Source organism: Pinus tabuliformis, chromosome 5_1 (assembly GCF_031772625.1).
Source record: "Pinus tabuliformis cultivar Carrire ecotype Pingquan chromosome 5_1, CPIR1, whole genome shotgun sequence".
Taxonomy (NCBI): Eukaryota; Viridiplantae; Streptophyta; class Pinopsida; order Pinales; family Pinaceae; genus Pinus; species Pinus tabuliformis.
The window spans coordinates 209,323,716-209,339,581 of NC_142305.1; the positions used below are offsets into that span (position 1 = coordinate 209,323,716).

Here is a 15,866-nt window from a genome sequence, read left to right on the forward strand (position 1 = left end):
AAAATTAGATTTTAACAACTTTCTCTAGAGGGACATGGAATACCCCAAGCCCTGGGGCCTTGGATCCAATCATGCATTTGAAGTCTTTAGAGAATACATACCTATCTATTCCTTTTAAAATTATATTTTAACAACTCTCTCAGAAGGGAAATTTCTTGGGCTATGATTCTGTGAGCTGGTTCCATGTCATCAAAAATCAGTTTATTTCTAGCTTGTTAGGTTTTCCTTTGAGTAAAACTAGTCAACCGTAATTCTAGGCCCATAAGAGAGTACTCCAGTTCGTGGTTTCCCTTACCTCATGCATTTTTGGATCCTCAAGAATTGTTCTCCAGGCTTTGATAGTTAATGGACAATTTAAAAAAATGGCTAGAGTATTCATCATCAAATCCACACATAAAAAATTCCATGTAATTCCATGTAAGATTCAAGAAGAATGGAGCTTAAATACATGAGACTGTTAAGATGGATCTGAGGTTAAGATGGATCTACACTAGTGTAGCACAATCAAATTCCTCTACTGGGTTCCCCTCTTTTTCATTTCAAAGATTTAACAGAACCCTCATTGTCTTAATTTGTGCATGGTCTTTTCTCTAGGCATTATTGCCCTTTCTTCTGACTGACTTGATATGCAAATAAGAGATGACAACGATCTTTGAAAAGTAGGTAGCTTTACCTGTGGATGAGGAAATGCCTCAGGTATGTTTTTAGCAACATTGACAGGAAGATCATAAGTCGCACATCCTTCAGAGTACACCACAACTTCTTCCAAATAGGGAATCAGACCATGGTTCCTTGCTGACAAAACAGTCACAACAAAGTCTAGAACACAAATGTCGGTGCATATGCCCACTACCAAAACCTGCAGCCTCAAATGTCATTACATGAAATAAGGAAATAGATGTTGTTTATATGATGAATAACTGAAAAGATTTATGAAATTATAAATAAGAGAAGAAATTAAGAATATGTCAGAATTCATATACCACCATAATTTTTTTCTTTCAAAACCACGCATTTTCAATTAGATGATAAAATGTCATAGGGAACATCATCTATTACCATTTCAGCATCATTCCAAGTTATTAAATTATTCCAAGCATTATTGCTGTGGAAATTAAATTAAATCATTAACCTATGCTTAATTTGTCTTGTCCAACCTCCCATATATTACCATTTCCACAAAAAATAACAAAAAAAGAGTATTCAATCACAAGACTGATACTGTTAACTAGTTTTTTGCAAACAATCAAGAACAAAAGAAAACATATGATAAAAAAATCAGCCTGTCATGTAACAATGAACTGTAATCCAAATTTTGATGTGAGTGAGTACTAAGATATTAAGGTCCTGAAACCAACCACATGAATTCCATTGGCTTGCACCCAATTAATAAATGAATTTGAGCCATCCTTTTGTATACATCCAATGAAGCCATTGATGCAATCTTTACGCTGAATAGTTGCATGTGGATCTTTCTCCAACCACTCAAGAGTCATGGAATCCTCCATGTTAATGATGACTCTTACCAATAACATTATATGTTGTTAGACATCTTATGTAATGTCAAGTACAATGGTATCTTATGTAATGTCAAGTAAAACAATACCATATTTATGCTTATTCATAGATATGACTCATTTTTTCCTGAAAAATAGCTTTGGGGAGAACCTCCCCATCTTCTCCAGAATTTCCAAATGAATGGCAAGTCAACTGCCAGCAGAAGATGTGGACAAGAGGCTTTCTGATCAATGAATAAGTTCTTACAAGTTACAGTTTTGAGTTGAGGCTTCACTCACTACCTAATCACATGGAGGTGAAACTGCACTGAGTATCTTTTTCAGTGGCACAGTAAATTTCATTAGGAAATACTGAAGTTACAGAAAATAGTTTTCCAAGGAATAGCTTGCATAGGCTATAGTATTGATGTTGTCATGGAAGAATCATGAAGCAAAACAACTTGGGATTACATTAGCACATGATTTTTTAATTTTTAATTTTATGCTAGGTTCAAAACTTAAATACAAATCCATGCTTATTATACCACTTCTCCATGGCTTTGCAGGTTCATGGACATAATGGATAGCCCATGTGTAGAAAAGTAGTTAAATAGGAATAAAGATGACCTATGTGGCAAAGGATGATGCTACCAGCTTGAAATGGATTGCCTTGATGGTAAAAAATGGCATTGGCAAAAAAGGAATGAAATGCATGGCAGAAATGCCATAAACATTGGGAGAGTACAAATGTCAATAGTACATAGGCCTTTCAATATGGATACTCTATTGTATGCCCTATGATCTTGGATGATGTCCTTGATGACATGTTGTGAGAAAATATTTTTCCATATGGACATCTTATTGTGTAGTCCTTGACGGAATCCCGTAGCATGAAGGCCCTACTGTATGAGCTTACATTAAAGGTTTTCAATATAAGATGATGTCTTGTAGAATGGATAAATCATAACAACACAAATGCTTTGTTGTATGGACTTGGTATGGATGCCCTTCTTGAAATTATGAAGTGTTGTATGAACATCCTACTAGCTGTGATTCTTGCTAGGCATTGTCAAAATTTACAAGAAAAATATCATAGAATACCTGTTAGTGTCAAGACTTCATGATCCAAGCCAAAAAATCAAGAAATGATAAAAGAAACATTAATACACTATTTTCAAATGCAACAAGTGACTAAAATGTATAGGGCTAGAATAGGTAAAATATCATCTCAGAGCACAAAACCAAAACCAAGCCTTGTTGATCCAAGATAATGCATAGGAAGACATAGAACAACAACCCAAAGCATTTTGGACAGAGGAGACTAAGGAGAGCAAGAGTTCAAGCACATAATTATACTTTCAAGGGAAGAATTAATGTGATCATGATCCCCAGAATATCTTTATAACAACATTGCATGTTGTTGTTTATATACTCTGAATACATGTTATAATAAACAACAAAAATAGTAAATAGAAAAAAAAAAAAAAAAAAAAAAAGGAAATGAAAAGAAAAATTAGATGTCCTTTAAAATTGCTTACCTGTTCATTCTCTTTAGAATCTGAAAATGAAGCTCCCACAGATTCTAACTATTGTAATTGTGGTAGTTGTTGAGGAATTTATTGAACAGGTTGCGATTGAAGTGGAGACTGTTGAAAGGACTATGAAGAATGACCTTGGGAATGGAGAGAAAGAAGTTGAACTTGTGTTTTTCCAGGCTCCAGGCTTCATGAAATTAGTTTGATGTTGATGGTTTAGTCATTGAAATTGTTGATATTGAAGGGGTGGTGCAGATGGAGGTGGAGGTAGCAGAGTTTGCATAGAAGGTTGTACAGATTGTGTGATAGGAGACACAAAAGCGAGTCTTTGTGATTGTTTCCTTTGTGAGAAAGGAATGTTGCTCGATGATGGTGTCACAGGTGACAAGAATTCAAAAGCTCGGGGGATCAGAGCCAAGGGAAGAACCCACATTGGCCTGATATTTTGGTACCATTCCTAATGGAATTTTTGTACCTGATGACCTAGAGTCATTCACTTAAGTCATAGGGTGACTAGCAGAATGAGTTAAATTGAATGAATATGACAAGCCATAACTTGAATTGTTGTGGCCAGGAATAGAAATTTGAAGTGTTCTCAGCCTTGATTGTGAAGTTGGGCTATCATTTTGATGTGTTAGGTGAGGAGGCTAACCCATTACAGGTCAATGCCCTAATGCAACTTGACTACTTTGCAGCAAAGACGATGTCTCAGTAGAAGTATCTCTGATATTTTGAGACACAATACCTGATTGCAAAAGAGAAGATGGCTGGTGCTCTTCAGACTCCTACATTAAGAAAAATATAATTCTATCAGACATCCTTTATCTTTACATGCTAAGGAAATCACTAAAAACCCAAGAAGGAAAAAAGGAAACAGGGAATAATTTTTCATCAAACTAATTAGATCAAAAAAGACAATAGGGAGAAAGGAAGCCTACCCTTCTAGGAGGTCATCTCTACTCACTCATCATAGGTCTATCCATATGAGACAAGGGTCCATGCATCTGCCAATCACTGTCAGGAAGAGCAGGTTCCAAACCCATTCTTTTCTCTCTCTCTAAGCCTGACCACTTCTTTAGGTCACCAGGAAAATAATCATATTTCCTTGAGTTATCACTTCCTCTACCATGATTCTCCAATCTTGGGCTCATATCCTCTCAAAGTATTCTTCTTCCTCTGAATTTCACCAGTTTCTAGTCACCATTCTACTGCTTATTATATCAATTTCTTGAGGTAGTTGTACATGTGAAAGTAGTCCACGTGAATATCTCTAGCCCTTGTAATTTCCATAGGCATCAATTAGAGTACCATGTATTGGTTGATGCCTCCAATCATAGCCATTCCTTGAACCATATGCTACACTCATATTAGTAGTGACAAGTTTCCTGAGGTAATATCCATCACCTTTCCCACCCCAAAGCCTTTCCCACCCATTATCCTTCTCTGCTTTCCTGTCATTCAGCCTTCCAAAAATCCTTGATGGAGAAGGATTCCTTCCAACTCCAATTCTTGATGATGCTAGAGGAGCACTCTTGCCTCCAACACTTGATAGAGAAGGATCCCTTCCAATTCCAACTCTTGGTGGAGAGGAAACCCTTCCACCTCTTAACCTGGAGAGCAGAGGGGAAGGTTTTCCAATTCCCATCCATAACTACTGCAAAGTTTAAGGTAGAATCACAATATCCCTCAGACAAAAAGGGAAAAATGCATCAGTTAGAAGCAATAGACGTTTAGAATTGACATTAGGAACCATGCCAGTAAAAAATGTGATGGTTGTGAGCTGAGACTGACCTCACTCATGCCACCATCACCAAAAAGGTTACTGCATAAGCTTTCCTCTTGTCCAATTTTAGGGAATATGCTACACCTATTGAATGAGGAAGTTTTGTCCTAGAATATGCACAGGATACATGGAATGCAGTAAGAACTCGCAAACATCCCAAAATATTTTTAACAAAATAAACCCAAAGAACAATATACCTAATAGGTAAATTCATAAAGATAACAACCATTCAAGTGGAGGAGACCCTTACGCTATAGGGGATGATATAGTGAAGTAATTCAATGCATTGAATCCATAATGGATAGGCATCTAGCACCCTTTTCCATAATCAGCACAATTCCCAAAGCACTGGTTTGCAAATTCTTGCATCGTGAAACTGCACCAAGTAAGGACTCATGTTTCTCGATACTACACACATTAAAAACATCAGCCCTTTTAGTTAAGCTTACTATAGTCTTAAGTATTTTGGCAGTACATTCCACCATCTATAAAATCCTTCTAGAAGAATAATATAGACCTGAAGGTGCTTGTTAATGAAAGAATTCATAACCCTGGTGGGGTGCTGGGATTGGTTTAAAAGTGGTATTGTTATCTATATGAAAATGTTCCAAAAGTTAAAACCACAATGTATAGGAATTTGGTAGGCTAGCTCTTGCTTTAGAACAACCATACAAGTTAAGATTCCATTCTCAGCCAAGGTCTTTAGCACTAAAGAAGCCAATTAAGATAATGTCTCGGAAAACATTTTTATTCTCAATTTCTAAACTAGCACATCTTGATCAAACTATTTACCTGGGAAAAGACCACATCATCAATAGTCAAAGTTGTTGTTGATGCAATATCGATGGCCTCTTCTCCATTACTCGTAAGATAGAAAGGAATTCTTCTTTGCCTCTGCTTCATAAAATATGGTGTCCATAACTTGAAGAGTTACCATACTCTCATACGTTTTCAATGCCAATTCCTTGCTAATCTGACAAACACCAAAATTGTGGATATTGATGTCACAGATAGACTCATGATTATATATACAATAAATAAGTTCCCCATTAGAGAAATGGAGCTCATTAAATATTAATAAGAAACATAGATCATGTGACTAAAGCCATCAATGGAAATCTGACTCCCAACCTCATTCAAAACTCTGTAGCAAGGTATACACTTATTTGAAGACTCAGATATGAAGTTCATTTCATAAGTGAGCTCAACTTTCCTGCCTGGAATATCCAGAAACTATCAATTCAAAAAAACAAAATGAAATCAAAATTGTAATAGTAATCATTTATTTTCTAGCATTTAAATCTGCAGTTCAGAATAACAATCTACACAACTTTGATTCTCCCTAATTTTCAAACATGTCTTGACTATGTTGAATTAATGACTAATTTTGAATAAATTGGTTGAACATTGAGCTTTCTAAATGCATTTTTGAATTCTAAGGAGCTTTCGAAATGCATTTTTGAAGTCTAAGTCAAACTGCAACAAAGGCATCACAGGGAAGAGTTTTTAAAAAACTATTTTCAAATGAAAATATGCTCAAGCTCACATTGCAATAGATAATAGAAGTGTTGATTCTAAATAAGGTTTTGTACAACCAATCTTCAATTTGAATGAGATTCAGTAGCCATCATGAAGAGCTTAAATTGTAAATGAATTGTCTATAAATGAAAATTCAATAATCCCAACATCACTGGATGTAGACTGAGGGATGAGGTGCAACCAAATACCCAAGGTAATGCACCACAGGGAGGAAAGCAGAGATTCTATTGATAAATAAAGAGAGGTACAAATCAGATTTTACCTATGGAGAGGTGGCTTCCTAAATCCTCTTTCTTCAGTTTTTAACTTTTTGGTATTCTCTTGGACTTCTACAAGTCCTTGGCCTTTAACCAACAACATTCCTTCCTTTGGTAGGGATCAAAGAGGGTCAATCACTTAAGCTCTCACAACATTTTTTCCACACAACCTTGCAGTTAAAGGTTCTTTCTGCAACCAAATAACAAAATGTTGCTCTCTCCAAAAGGTGTTTAATGGATTCCCTGAGTGTAGGTTTTATAAATTTTGGGGCTTGGGAGGCCCCTCCATCCTCCATGCAACCTTCAAAGGTGCCTCATGCCAAAAATCTTGAAAGAAAGGCAGCCTTGTGTGTGATTTGTTGCTTTGGTTGTCTACATGCTGCCATGTCAATTTTGAGGCTTGTCCAATCTAGGTCACACTATTTTGGAAGAAAAACCTATGACCTTGGTGGCAGCTGGTGGTAGGTGAAATTTTTTTAGGCTTGTCCAGTGTGGGCCACACTGGTTTGGATGCAAAACCAGTGACCTTGGTGGCAGCTGGTGGCAGGTGAAACTGAGGGTATTGACACTGAGGGGGCTGAATTCACTGATTTTGGTCGTTTTTTAAAGTTCTAAGTTGTTGCATAGGTTCTGCATCTTCACTGGAAGCAAAAACAGTGACCTTGGTGGCAGCTGGTGGTAGTTGAAATGTTGAGGCTTGTCTAGTGTGGGCTACACTGGTTTGGAAGCAAAACCAGTGATCTTGGTGGCAACTAGTGGTAGGTGAAACTTGGGGCATTTACATTGAGGGGGTTGAATTCACTAATTTTGGCCCTTTTTAAAGGTCTAAGCTGCTGCATAGGTCCTGCATCTTCAAATTTGAGTGATAAGGGACTTGATGGTGTCCTTAATGTCATGTAATGGTCGAAACATTAAAAGATGGTATAGGCTAGCTGACTCGGTGTTAAGGATACTCTATATTGTTGAAGCAGGGATATGATATGTTTCCCACTCACTCACATTATTGGAGGGTATATGAGCAAAGGAAGAGAATTATTAGAAAAAGACCGAATTGTGGGAATGTGACATTTTTCCTCCTGTTGTGGGAAAGCTGCCCAATAAGCCCTGCTAAAGTGCTTTATTTGGCTAGTTTGCTTCTCTATTTTGTAAGGACATAAGTCTTTCCTCTCTTTCGTGATATCTTTTTCACTTTCACGCGGAAAGAGTCATTAGTGCGGACACAACCGACCTTCCTAGAAAGCCTAAGACTTTCTAATGACAAACAAGACAAATAAGAGCAATCCTTCCCTAAATATGCTTTTACAATATGAGAAATCAAGTGTTTAGATCCTACCTGTAATCCAACGTTGTTGTAGTAGTCCAGCTTCGTTGATCCGGATGAGCTCCTCCTTCCCTTCGAAACATGCATTCACCAACAATCAAACGATTAAATAGCACCTGAATATCACATAAAATAAAACATATTTAACATATAGACCAAGGAGTATATGAAACAACTCATTAATAACAAATTGTTGAGAAGAATGGACTAATTTGTATTAAAAGGTAACAAAAGGAACCATTACAACCTGAGCCTTGGTGTTGTGCAAGCTCCTCCCAAGGTCCACAAGAGTTCTCCCTTACTCTGATCAGCTCACCCACCTCCCAATGGAAACAAGTAAAGATGGTAATCTCTCCTCACAAGCTTCTACAAGGAAGTCCTAATTCCAGCAGCATCTACCCTTAGGAATGTTCAGCTTTCAACCTCCCCTCCCTTTGGCCCAATGCCTTTATTTATAGTGCTCTAGAGGAAGTTATTCAGGTCCACCATCAATGGGATAAGCCCCTCTTTGGATGGGATAGCTCCCCTATTGATGGGATAAGTTCCTCTTTGGTAGGGGTACATGAACCATCTGGAGGCGCTTCATACACGTCAAACATGCTTCTAGAAGACTCTAGAAATGACCACAAGTAACTTTTTGGAGTGAAACTTGTGCCTTTTGACCTTTACAGGAGTACGCACCCACCCCTTTACATACAGAGCGTACAAGTATGCAGGTATTGTGAACTTGGGTTGCGTACCTGCAGGTAAGGCTAAGAGAAACTGCGTACCAGAGATAATTGACTTTAAATGACTTTTCTCTCTTTCTTGAAGTTTGACATGGAGAGCAGAGGCATGAGACTTGCCAAGGAGGATAGTATGACAGTGGATGGAGCCATACTAACTGCAAATAGTCATGGTGACATTTTTTAGTGTAACAGATTGCCCCCTAAAGTGCGAAGCCTGTAGTAGATTAGGGTTTTTATGATCTAGGAAGGGTGAAGTACTTTATCATTTCAAGGAGTATCTTGCAGAGGACCCGGTCAGAACCTGCAAATATTCAACACAAAATACATATATAAGATGATATCATCGCTGAGGTAGGCATTCCCATACTCAGATTGAAAACTTTAACTAATGATCTAACTACTGCTCTGATACAAGAATGATTTTGCAGTACATCACAATCATAGACTTTTGTAGACACAGTATGGATGCAACCATTTGTTTATGATTAGTCTACTGTATAATGAATACAAAACTCCTCGCAGTCTGGATGGTGGAAACTAGATCCAGGGTCTTCATTTCTACTTCCCGAATTGGTACGATTCTATCCATGCGAATAAATGAGTTGATGTCGAGCATGGTAGAAACCACTTGATTACCAGTCAATGATGTAAACCGTTAACAAGTGTGAGAGAGACCACCAGTGATGTCAATGGTTCTCAAAGTACCCAGTACAATCCATGAAATGTGAATGAATGAGTTGATGTCGAACACGTCACAGAATCCTTCGATCGAAAGTCAATGATGTAAACTATCATCAAAGGCGAGAAACCTGCCATTGATGCATGCAGACTTCAAGGTACTGACGATTTCTAAGTCATCTTTCTAGATAATGTGCTGATGTCGATAGAAAGCGACCCGTTGCAGGCAAGCCCACAACACGAAATCATTGTTCAAGTTGAAGAAATGTTGCTGTAAGGACTGACTCAGGGATGGTCAAATGGATGACAAGTATTTTGCATATGAATGGTTTATTTGCAGAGACCTCTTGAACACATAACGACACAACAGATGGCTTGGTGACGATTGACCCAAAACGGTTGAAGACTTTCAAAGTGGTTTGATCAACTTTTAAGGCAAAGGATTTCCCAACCCAGGTGAACGGAAAGTGTCGTGTTCAAGAGCGGTGATAAGGTTCTTCTGTAACAAAGGATAACAAATCGGTTCATTCTTCTCTCTTTTCCCCCACCATTTCTGGCAAGTACCTCTTTATTTTTTACAAGCTTGAGGAGGATAACATATGCTTGATTATAAGCTCATCCTTCAGATGAGTCCAACTTAGTTTAAATTCGGACCCTAAGAAGGAGTGGTCTGTTCCTGTTTGTAATTGAACAGGTCCTGTACTGTGAAATTTTAACGAGTCCAGTATAGGAGAATCTCGGCGTTTTTCATTTTTAGAGAGTCTGAAAAAACTAAAGAAGACTCCAAGGTGAACTTTTTCATAAATTTGTGTCTCCCAAGCCCGAAAAAGTATAAAATAATACCTGAGAGAACCGCTTGATCTCGCGACCAAGGAGTACTTTCATGATTAGTGTCTTTGACCTGAAAAGTAAAAATTGATCAAGGACACATCATTTTATTTCCATATCGAGTTTGAAACGACAAAAACCCGGTAATCTTTTCCTGTTTTTACGGTCAAAAAAGAGCTATAAGGGGACCGTCTTTTAGTTTCGTTTTAACGAGTGTAAAAGAAACGCTCGGCAATCTTTTCATGTTTTAGGAGTCAGAAAAGAGCTTACAAGATGACTCTGATGTTTTGGTTCGTGAAAAATGATGATTTTACTCTAAATTCCTTTTGTCCTGCACAAAAACGACACATTACTCATACCTGTTTAAGATGGGTAAAAATACATTGAAAAATGTCCTTTCATGGTGAAAAATAAACAAACTTAGCATTCATTCATCCAAAAAACCTATAAAAAGACTTTTTACCATGTCATTTTTACCATTTTACTGTTGAGGTTGAGAAAAGGGCTTTTGACAAGAAAACTTCCCGTGGACTTTGCGGAGAATCCGACCGTCAGAATCGAGCGCCGTCTCTTTCAGGTATTTCACAACATCCTCCTCTTCAATTTCATCCGTTTAGAATTTCATTTCAAGTTTTAGTTTGATTTTTTGGAGGGTTTAGGGTTTTAAAATGCGTTTCTCGGGGGACGCAGGTGCCCCATGGGCGACCTGCGTACCCCGACTTTTTCGTATATGGGAAAAAGGTCGGGGTACGCAGCCCGCCTTCAGACCAGCTGCGTACCGCCGCTCTGTCTTCTGAACGCGGGGTGCATACCCCGTGAAACGCGGTTTTTGAAACCCCAAACCCCAATTTTAACCAATCAAAAATTGTTTAATGAATTCTAACTATTGTTTCTTGGTGTGTAGGTCACTCACCATGCTAGATTGGCGTGAAAGAGAGCACGAAGACGTTGATTTGGTCGCAATAGGTCATCAACCTTCTATTGATGCGTTAAAGGTATGCGATCTCTACAAGTACTGGGCCATACCTGGCATGAGGGCCCAGGTGCCATTCTTAGAGTGGCTGGTTGAAAGGTGGAATATTCAGGACCAATGTTTTTACATCGGAGAAAACCAGCTCGAGATAGAGTCCTCCGACATATATTTTCTCACTGGCTTGCCTAACAGGGGCGAGCAAATCTCTCTATTCGGGACTAGGCCGGGTGGCCAATCCCTTGCTAGTCTTCGGCTAGAGTGGTGCAACAATCAAAACCAGGAGAAGGGGATAGAAATCAAATATATATCCCGACCTGAACTCATGGTAATTGCCTTTACAGTTACTAGACTTTGCGGCGCTGCCGCTTTGCACATAGCCATTGGATCCCAAATGCGGATGGCTATAGATTGCTTCCAAGGAACCATTTTCAACTGGTACAATGCTGTGTTGGCCAATATGAAGGGCCAACTAACCAGGGCAAAGAGAGGACAACTGAAGACTTTTGGATATGGGCCTTTAGTTGTGAGCTTTTCCCTAGAGAGAGTTCCAATGCTGATCCCCCAGCATCTTACAGTTCCAGTTGGGGCTCCTCGGGAGCCTAAGTTGACGAGATGGGTTGCGGTAATGGCCCGGCATCCTGACGAGGGAGCAGCAGTTGTTCGATTTCCTGATGGTTACTTTCACTGGCTAGAGGGCCAGGTCTTTGCGATTCAGGATTTTCCGTATGCCGGAATGGATTTTCGCAATGATCCGGACATGGTTCTTCCACAGGGAGAACAATGGGACGACAGAGGTACTTCATTTTTCACAAGTTTTTAAATTATGTATTTTTTTTTGTTTTTTATATATCGTCTCAAAACTGACAGCACAAATTTTCAAAATTCAGATGTAGGTCCACGGCGTCCGGCCAACCTCCGGGCTTTTGAGAGGAGAGTACCAGCTGTACCAGCACCAGCCCCACAGGATGCGGCCGCAGAGACCTTAGCCGAGCTGGAACAGGATCTAGAGCGTCTGACGGCGGATATACCAGAGACCACTATAGATGACATTCCTATCCGACTTCAGCGCTACGTGGTTGCAGTCCCAGGACCTTTCAGGAGGTTCCTGTGTAGGGTAGCGCGGGCAGTGGTCTCGTATAGAGAGCACCACCAGTGATTGGCTAGTCACTTTTGTAGACACATATGACATTTTTGGTTTTTTGTACTTATCATTTTTTCCGATCATAAGGTGTTTTTCAACCTATGATCGAAGACGATGTATATTTTTGACACACTCCTATCTATATATATCATTATTACCGGCTTATTTTGTTAAACATGTGTGATGAAATGTTTATAAATTTACATTTATGATTGTTACAAATGTCTATTTAACATTCGAGACGCCATTGCATCTGCTAATGTATTTAAAGATCTTGGAATATGTTGATATTCAATGTAATCAAATTCACGTTCCAAGAGACGCGCCCTCAAAAACAATCTTAATAACACTGGATTTCTAATGGCATAGACTCTATTAAGCTGTAATACAATGAGTTCAGAATCTAACCTCACTATCAAACTCCGAATCCCAAACGAAATAGATTCAGATAATAATTCAATCACTGCACTGTATTCTGCAATGTTCTTTGTTGTTTGACCGAGGCTCACCCCATGCATAGAAACTAACTCGTCAGAGGGCGAATAGATAACCCAAGCTGCGGAAGAGATATTCCGTGTACTACGACAAGCACCATCAGCAAATCCAATGTACGTTTGGAGAGGCGTCGACATCTGCAATATCAAGAGTAAAACCAAGATAAGCCAGAATAACGACAAAAGCACACTCTTTAAACTAAGCACACAGCCTAAACTAAGCAAACATACCAGCTAAAAAGAAAATTAACCTAACTAAAACTAACTAAATCTCCATACCCATCATTTAAGCATAATACCTCTTTAGGTAAAGTCCATTTCTGGGCTTACCCAAAGAGTCCCCATCAAAATCTACCAGCTCATAGGCCCCTTTTGCCAGCTTTCGCTTGACAATGTAGGGCCCATGCCACATGGGAACAAATTTTCCAGCACCTAATTTATCATTAGCTTGATCATATAATAGCACTAGGTCTCCTTCCGAAAAATTACGAGGGGTCACATTACGATCATACTGAGCTTTCATCCTTTTTGCGTGAGTCTCGATTGCTAAGGCAGCATCTCGTCGAGTCTCATCTAATTTAGCTAAGTATAACAGACGCTTCTCCTCTTCAGAAGTAGCTGGGAGTAATTCGATAGCCATTTGAAGTGATGGGATTTCGCATTCAATGGGCAGCACTGCTTCCAAACCATAAACTAGTTGGAAAGGAGTGAACCCTGTTGATGTTTTTACTGATGTTCGATATGCCCACAGCGCTGAAAATAACATGTTGTGCCAATTCGACCGATGAATACCAATGATTCGTCGGATCATGATAACTAGAACTTTGTTGATGGATTCAACCAAACCGTTTGCTTGAGGATAATAAGGAGTAGAACTATCATGGTGTAAACCAAGCTGGCTTGTAAGTTCTGTCATCATAATGTTTCGAAAATGGCGCCCATGGTCAGTGATTATCGCTTGTGGGACACCAAACCTAGCAATAATATGATTGAATACGAAAATTGTTGTTGTTTTGCCGCTTGCCTCGAATGTAGGCATCGCCTCGGCCCATTTAGTAAAATAATCAACCACAGGGATGATATACGCATGCCCCCCGGCCGAGTGAGGGTTACAAGTAATAAAATCGATACCCCATTTAGCAAAAGGACCAACGGCAATTATAGGGTGGAGAGGAGCAGGTGGTGCGCGCATCTTGCGATCAAACACTTGACAGTTGTGGCATTTTCGGACCGCAATGATACAATCATTAAACATGGACAGCCAGAAATAGCCAGCACGCAACACCTTCTGAGCTGTGGCATACCCAGACATATGACCGCCACATGCTCCAGAATGACAGTCATTCAAAACCCTTTCTGCCTCTTCATGAGTTAAGCAACGACGAAAAACCAAGTCCGCCCCACGACGATAAAGAGTATCTCCAATAATTATGTATTGTTGGGACTGGAATCGAATTTTCCGGCGTTCCGACTTTGAAGCTTCACACCGAAAGGATTGGGTTTGGAGATAGACGATTATATCCCCATACCAAGGATCTAAAGTGCTGATAAGAAACAAAGATTCGTCCGCAATGGGTTCCTCTGCCACAGTCTCTGTGTCAGCACGCGGGAAGTCACACATCAATTTCGCAAAAACTAAGGATTTCTTAGACTTGGACTTCTCAAACTCCAAATCAAACTCCTGCAGGATAACAATCCATTTGGAGTACTTGCCCCCTAGCAATTGTTTTGTCAAAATATAGATCATAGGGTTGCAATCCGAAATCACGGTAGTTTTACGGAGAAGAATGTAATGACGAAAACGCTGGACAGCCTGAACAGCTTCCAGGGCCAATTTCTCCACATGCGAATATTTTAGCTCAGTGGGATTTAACGTCCTACTAGGATAATATATCACATGTTCTGTTCCGAATTCATCTTCCTAAACTAAGAACATTCCAATGGTGGAGTGGGAGGCGGCGAGATACAAAAAGTAATCCTGGTTGTAGTTGGGAGGATGCAGCAACGGTGCATGGGTCAACGCGTGCTTAAGTGCATCAAAAGATTTCTGAGCTATCTCATCCCAAGAAAATTGAGCGTTTTATTTCAACAACCGGGTGAAACCCTTTGTAACCTCGGTGTAGTTAGGAATGAATCGACGTAAAAAGTTTGCTTTCCCTTGCAAACTTTGGAGTTGGCGCAAACTCGAAGGAGGAGGCAATTTGATGATGGCTTCGACCTTCGAGGGATCGACGCGGATACCGGCTTTTGAAACGACAAATCCTAGCAATCGTCCGACTTCGATGCAGAAGACACATTTGTGTGGGTTCAACCGAATTCGATAATGCCGACACCTCATAAAAATAGCGCGTAAGTGGACAAGGTGATCAGCTCGATGTAAAGAATGAGCAGGCAAATCATCGAGATACGGTTGCACAATGTGCTTAATGTCGTGAAACGCGTAAGACATTGCCCGTTGGAAAGTGGCTCCGGCATTCTTAAGTCCGAAAGGTAATTTGCAGTAAGCAAATGTCCCCCAAGGACAAATGAAAGCCGTTTTTGGTTGATCGGCAAGTAGAATATTGATTTGATTGTAACCGGAAAAACCGTCCATAAAGGAAAATATTTCACTGCCGGCACAATCATCAATTATTTGATCGATATAGGGTGTAGGATAGTTGTCTTTTGGACAAGCACGATTTATATCCCTATAGTCGATACATATTCTTATTGTTCCTTGTTTCTTGTTAACCGGAACAATATTCGATACCCAATCCGTTAGCAGGATCGGATAAATGAAATCTGCTTTCAATAGTTTCTCGACTTCTGCTTTAATCGCAGCCGCTTTCCTAGGGTGTATCTGACGCAGACGTTGTCGAATGGGTTTAGCGTCCGGGTAGGTCTTGATTTCATGAACAACAATGGAGGGATCAATTCCTGGCATTTCCTCATAGGACCAGGCAAACACGTCGCGAAATTCTTGAAATAGGACCTTGTATGTTTGAATTTCGTTATCTGTACACGAGGCACCTATATGAATGTTTTCAATAACTCCGGTTTTGACTGAAATGTCAATGGCAATAGTTTGGGAAATGTTTCCCAAATTCAACTCTG

The 15,866-nt window shown here is 39.5% G+C and overlaps 1 pseudogene; it reads right to left on the reverse strand.

Annotated features, from left to right (window-relative positions):
- Positions 1-4,301: 4,301 nt before the first annotated feature.
- Positions 4,302-15,866, reverse strand: part of LOC149164118 (2-oxoisovalerate dehydrogenase subunit alpha 1, mitochondrial-like) — a 91,593-nt pseudogene continuing 80,028 nt past the window's right edge.